Raw genomic sequence first — 6,879 nt, 5'->3', positions numbered from 1 at the left:
AGTGGTTAAGAATCCGCCTGCCAATGCAGGAGACACGGGTTCGAGCCCTGGTCCGGGAAGATCCCACATGCCGTGGAGCAACTAAGCCCGTGCGCCACAACCACTGAGCCTGCGCTCTAGAGCCCGCGAGCCACAACTACTGAAGCCCGCGTGCCTAGAGCCCGTGCTCCGCAACAAGAGAAGCCACTGCAATGAGAAGCCCGCACACCGCAAAAAAGAGTAGCCCCCGTTCTCTGCAACTAGAGAAAGCTTGCGCGCAACAGTGAAGACCCAACACAGCCAAAAATAAATAAAATAAATTTTAAAAAAAAAGAATGTTTAAAAAAAAATTTTTAAAGAAGTATATAGTAAGCACCCTTATGTATATCCAGCACATAGATTTTAAAATTATAAATTGCTAAGTTTTAAACAAAGATGATTCTGCCATTCTGTTCCTTTTGACAGGTATCCAATAGAGTATATTCCCTGCACAGACATCGGCTGTCCTATGTCAGAGAGCTCCTGGTTTATTAGCAGAATTATTTCATTCAATGCCAGTTACCTGGGGAGGTGGTCCTCATAAAAATGTTTCTTGGTCTCCATCTTTCAAAACTCATGCTGTATTTCCCCTCTCCCTCAGGCCATAATTTCTCATGTTTTCTTCTCTACCTGGCATGTCAGACTGAAGGTAATTGTGAAACTGCTCTGGAAGGACTTTATTCTAATCTCTGTTGCTTTCCAACACATCCTCAGGACTCTGAAATTAAAACTCAATCCTCAGATAATATGTAGCTTTAAAAGGGAAGTAGGTAGCAACTTGCAATTAGGCCATTCTTAGTTATTTTTTTCTTAATTGATTCATGCACTTTAAAAATATTTTTATCTGTTATTTAGGAAAGAAAATCTTAGACCTTTAAAAAGTATATATTGTCCCTTATAAGATGTATATGGAAGAGTTAAACCTGAAAGCTCACTGTCTTATCTTGATCACTGGGTTTAGATATTGTTGTAAAACATCATTTATAGAAAATATGTGTTTGCATGTTTTTGATGAGCCCTATCCAGTCCCTCTTTGAAAGAATTAGGTGAGGCCCAAACCCTAAAGTCTGTATTTTTATATTTATTTTAAGACTGCTTTTCTGCAAAGGGTTGCCTTTTAACCCCAAAGTATAAGGTTCTAAGGTACAGAGCTGAGTGACCCTAACATTTACACAAAAGGCTATTGTTTTAGAGGAAGGGGCAAGAGTGAAACAGTTCATGCAGCTTGTGAACTGCCTTTTTACATTGATAGTAAGGAATGAAAACAATGAGAGGAAGAGAGAAAAGCTATCAAATGTATCCCAGAATTCTGCTCATATCCTGATTTTGTGTAGTTCTTTAGTTTGCATTTCATCCGTTGGAACTGTTCTTTAGGCCAGAAGCCTCACTGGTTCTCACTGTGCTTGTTGGAGAAATCCCAAACCTACCTGTCTTTTCCAACAGGATCGACTTTAGAAATATTTTTGAGTAGGTCTCCTCTGCTAAGTGTAATCCTGACCTGAAGATTGATTTCATCTCTATATTCTCTGAGACTTGTGAGTCCAGTGCCATGAAAAAAAGATGGTGAGTTTAGAAAGAGGCTAGGAGGAGTTCCAGCTGTGTCACTGTAGCCTCAGTTGGTTTTGACTATGGCTAAAAAGGGAAGAAACAGGTTAATTTTGACCAACATCCCAGAAGAGCCTCAAGCCACAAGAGTGTGTTTGTGAACAAGCTCTGCCCTCTGTAGGCTGACTTCCCTGTGAGGTGTAGGAATCGCCATCTTCTTTAATCTGTGTGGGACAGTCATACACACAGCAGGCAATGGGACCAACCAAACAGACACAGTTTGTTCTTCATTTTAGAGCTTCCATTTAGAATTTCTCCCGGGTCTAAAAGGTCCAAAGCAACCACTTTAACTAGTCTCTTTCCACCTGGCCAAAAGTGTAGACCTTTTAGAAACCTGAATTTGCTAGAAAAGGAAAGAGCACCATCCATGTAGAATCTCAGTGGTTGAAAAGGGAAAGTGAGTTTCTGTCTGAAGGAAGGTGATTTCATTTTTTGTTGTTGTGAGGGGTAGCTTGCTAAGGGATTTATGCTCTTTAGAGAGCAAGTCATTGTATTCATTGTATTTGATTGTGCTCATGGAGCCATGATGCATGATTCTTTGGGGAGTAAATAGGGAATGGGTGTCTAAAACCAGTCACAAGTTGGGTGCTTTCCAGCAACCCAGTATATGGTGAATATTCATATGGCCAAAGTCCCAATTTTCATGCACATGGGATCCTGCCCCTAAGCCTTCATTCCCACACAGCTGAGAGGTAAAGAGAGGGACTAGGCCCCCCTCCACTTCTCTTATTTATGGTATTGTTTAGCACTGGCAGCATGGTATCCAAGGCCTCAGTTTACCTGGTTAACCAGAATTAAATAATAACGTGAGTTGAGTAGATAAAGGCAATCAACCTAGGTTGGAAGTAGGACTGAGGAGGGATTATGACTTATAGTCCCACATTGGGGTAGCTGGGTAACTCGTGTATGACTGTGTGGTTGGAACTCTTACTAACTTTACCAGGTGAATGAAGAGGATGTGATAATGCTATGCTGATGAGGACGACAAATTAATTGAGTTGGCTAAGAAATAGAGCAAGGCCCCCATCTACGGGAAGTAGATTCTGTCACCGGCTATGAGTGGAATCTCAGAGTGAGCGTGAGCTCTGCAGGTTCTCAGAGTCTGGCTTCAGAGCCCGCTAAAGGAACCAGTCTTCTGTGGGCAGTGACTCTGGCTTTCTGCAAAGGAGAACCTCCTGGGAGTTGGTTCCTGGTGGTCTCTTTTCTGGGAATGGGCGGAGACACCCCAGCAAGAGCTGCTTTGGCTCTCTTGGTACCTGGTTATGGTCAGTTTTGCCCCTTTGCTCTGTCCAACCAGTCCAGCACCTGTGGGCATTCCTTTGACACCTACCCAGTTATTTAGGTAGTGAGGTTAGGGTAGGATTTGGGACCTAAAGGGTGAGAGAAACTTTGCTAAGTATTGCGTGGCCAGATTTCAGAAATCACTGCTCCCTCTGGGGTGTTGCATGTCCCTGCTGGAACCAAGAAGGCCAAACAAAACTCCTCCTATTTAAAAGTCTTGTCACCAACCTGAGAAAACCCAATTAATTGCCTAAAGCCTTGATAGTGGGGTTCATTTACAGTTAGTCCCTCAAAAACTAAGTCCAAAGGCACAAGACTCTGGCTTTGAAATTATTTGTAGTCCCAGTCACTGGTTTGAACTCATGATCTGATTTCTTTTAGTCCCCCAGGCATGTGGACCAGAGTTAACTTCATGGCTGTTCTTCACCCTTAAGAGATAAGGAAAAGGTGCCCCAGAAGTCTAGAGATACAGGCTTTTTCAAAATTAAATTCCACAGTTTTCTGTCATTTTAAGCAGATAGTTTTGACTTATCTAGGGATAAAATAATATATGTGAAATGATTTCCAGGGGACAAAATGTATTTTCTAAATGTTCTGATATAGGGTCATGAACAATTGTTAAGTTTTGGTTTGAAATATTATAGTATATGGGATTACAGAAGAGCCCTTAACTCACCGTCATGTAAAGGAGCTCTCTTCCTGAACTCTTTCTCTCACTCAGGTTTGAAATGCCTCATCTGTAATGTTACCTGTAAGTGATTGTTATTGTTGGTTTTCAGGTTCAGGCAAGAATCATCTGGAAAACATTATCCTAATTCCTTCTCTCATGTCCTAAGCAGTACATTTTACTAAGAAATTCTGTATTAAAAACAGTAACAGCCCTTTCTGAGATTATTGTCCCATAAATGAATTTGTTTTTATTTAATCAAGTTGAATTATTTCCATTTAGCCATGTTCAAGAGCAAGTAAAGTCTGGAAAAAGCAATCCAGTAACCCATGAATCTGGTGTACCCATTCCCTTAATAATGGGAAGTGTTCTGAAATCCCCAGAAGAAAGCTGCTTTGTAATTAAAGTGATGGATTGTAAGGAAGCCAGACTTTGGGTAAGGATTTCCCTAAACTACTTTATGCCACTTAGCTTATATTTCTGAAAGGCCTGCTTTGGTGCCATGCACTGAGATCTATCAGTTGATTGAAAGATGGTCACGCTTTCTTGGTAAATATTTAAGCAACTGGCAACCACAACGGCATTCTTTCCTTATCGTTCTGTATCATGCACTGATGCTGACGTTACAAAAAGGGGTCTGGAAGGGAAACAGTGTCACAGTCTTTTCTTTAAAATCAAAATATCCCAAGCAATCGTTTATTGAGGTCAACTTGTTTTACATGTACCCTATCATGAGGAATGCTGTCAGCATCTCCTATGATTTCTAAGAGCTCTGACCGAAATTGTTATTTGTTATGTCCTGCTGAGTGGTTTTTCCTTTAAAACACCATACTTTTACCACCCTGTGGCACTGAATGTGTTGCTGAGATACATAGATGATCCTGAGCTATGGTTCCTGAAATAGCTCAGTTCTTTTGTTTTTATATTATGTAACAGTTTTGTGATGCTTTTGTGCATTCTTTGTCTTCTCTTCCGAATTTTGGAATCTGTCATAAATAAACTTTTTCACTATGCACCTGAAACATTTGAGTTATATCTTAATGAACGTGACTTAGAGTTAAAATTTTTTTATTCATCTCTCTTCTGCATCTTAAGAAGAAAAGTATTCTTTAAATCTATACCAATTATTTTATAATCTATTATTATAAAAATTAAGAAAAATTAACAATTAAGAAAAATGGAGAATGAGATTAATGATAGATCTTTCATCTGCATTTAAATTTATGGCTGAGTATGAACTGGGATCTGGGTTTGGCCCAAGGGCAGAAAAATTGGGTTTAGAGTAATGATTACTTAATAGAATATTACTGAGTTTTGTTAGTATTTGGTCCCCAGTGATGTTCATTTTCCAGTGGACTGACTTACTCTATTCAAATTTGGAATCAGTAGTTTGGACACCACGGTAACCATTTAACATAGTCTAGGTGATATTAATCCAGCCTACTTTCATTTACAGAAATGACACCATAAGATATCTTTGACATCTCTCAAAATGCTGCCTCAAAAAAAAAAAAAAAATGCTGCCTCTGCACATCCTTGGTGCCTATTACAGAACAGGAAGGACTCACATCTGAGCAGAGAGGGGTGCCATTTAAATATTTTCTTCGGTGATATCTGTGGTCTAAGATGAGCCTGTTAGATCTTTCCCTGCCTTCCTCTGCCACATATTTTAGAGGCTGATGTATAAAGGAGGAAGAGGTCTGAACTAATTGTGAGTTAGATGAGTATAATCTTCCCACCAAACTACACCACAAGCAATAATAAAAAGCCCAGGCAGACTACACATAGCTGGGGATCTTTAAAGCGCTGTGTTTGGGTGAGCCAAATGTAGTGTGTCGCTGCTGACACAGAGCATATGGGAGATTGTTTTCCAACTTTTAAAGGCACTCATATCTGCCATATCATTGACCCTGACATAGTTCAGGATCATATAAATTTGTGCAGGCCACACATTGCAGCCTTGACATCCAGCCTGATGTTCCTTAGCCCATGAGGTTCTGGCTACACTCAGCAGCCATCTTAGTTCACGTATTCGCCCAAATGGGATGACACCTGCTTACGACCTTGGAATCAAGAGCTAAATAGCTTATCTTTAAAAGTTAGGAGGAGCCAGTAGAGTGAGTACTTATCTTATGAATATGTGTATCTACCTGCTTGTCCAGTAAGTTTACTACTTTCCTTAATGGTTATATAAAATTGCTTTGGAATAAAATTGTATATATTTTGCTTTGTTCTCAAAGATTTCCTGGCAGCATCCCCTTCCTGCTTTCATCCTTCTAAAGTATTTGCCAGGACTTACTACTTCCATAGAGTTGGAAGATCCTCCACATCTAATTACCAGCATCAGGCCACTCCAATGTCTGTTCTTCATCCGCTGTGGCCGCAGCCACTGCGGGAAGATGGCAGATCAGATCTCCCTGCGGTCCCTGGCGTCCCAAGATCAGGTGTCTGCGGATCGTTCTTCACAGATCTAACAACTGATGTGGAAATGAAGAAGGACCTGACTTTTCACCATTCAGTCAGCCTTTGGGGAGAAACCCCTCCTGGAAAACATCCTCTGAATAGGTGATGGCTTTTGGTTTGAGAGATACACCTGACCCCCCAAAATAACAATTTATTTGCAGACTTGAGGGAATTGAAGGGGGGGTAGTTTTTAAAAACACTTTATAGAAGCTTAATTATTGCTAAGCCTTGGAGCCATTGTCTGACCTCTAGAGAAAAGTCTATGCACTTGGGGAAATATTTGCTCCTTCATGATCTTCCAGGGCCCTGAAAGAGGAGAGAGACATTCAGGGAGGGAGGGGGTAGCCAGCCACGGTTGTACGGGAAGGATATGTCTCAGTTTCACATGCATTCATGGAGCAGGGCTAGTCATCTTGCTTGGTACTGGGGCAAGAGAGGTCAGGAGTGTAGCCCTAGAGGAGCTTGAGGGAGCTCTGCTTTCACGCAGGAAAGAAGGCTTAGTAACGCTGCATTCTCTTACTCCTCAGAGCACAGCTAAGTTCCTCTGGGAATAGAGAAGAGGCTTCTCTTCTCTCCCATGTATCCAGCCCCAGGTCCTGGGAGGATGGTTCCCTAAGGGGAGGGGCTGCAGTCGGCCAAATCTCAGGTCTCCACGTTCCTGAGCAGCAGGGCAGCTACGCATGTCGATGACCTGGACCCCACAGAGGCCCCGGGCCTGGAACACGTGATAGTCTCTCTGACATAAAACTGCAGGCCCAGAAATCCACAGAGGCTCTCCTTTCTCATGAGCTGTGGTCATTCAGTGAGGCCTCAACTCTACTCATCCCACTGCCCACCCCCCAGTC

The sequence above is a fragment of the Balaenoptera musculus genome, chromosome 2, assembly GCF_009873245.2.
Source record: "Balaenoptera musculus isolate JJ_BM4_2016_0621 chromosome 2, mBalMus1.pri.v3, whole genome shotgun sequence".
Lineage (NCBI taxonomy): Eukaryota > Metazoa > Chordata > Mammalia > Artiodactyla > Balaenopteridae > Balaenoptera > Balaenoptera musculus.
The sequence above is the reverse complement of the archived record's forward strand: the minus strand, read 5'-3'. Positions refer to the sequence as shown.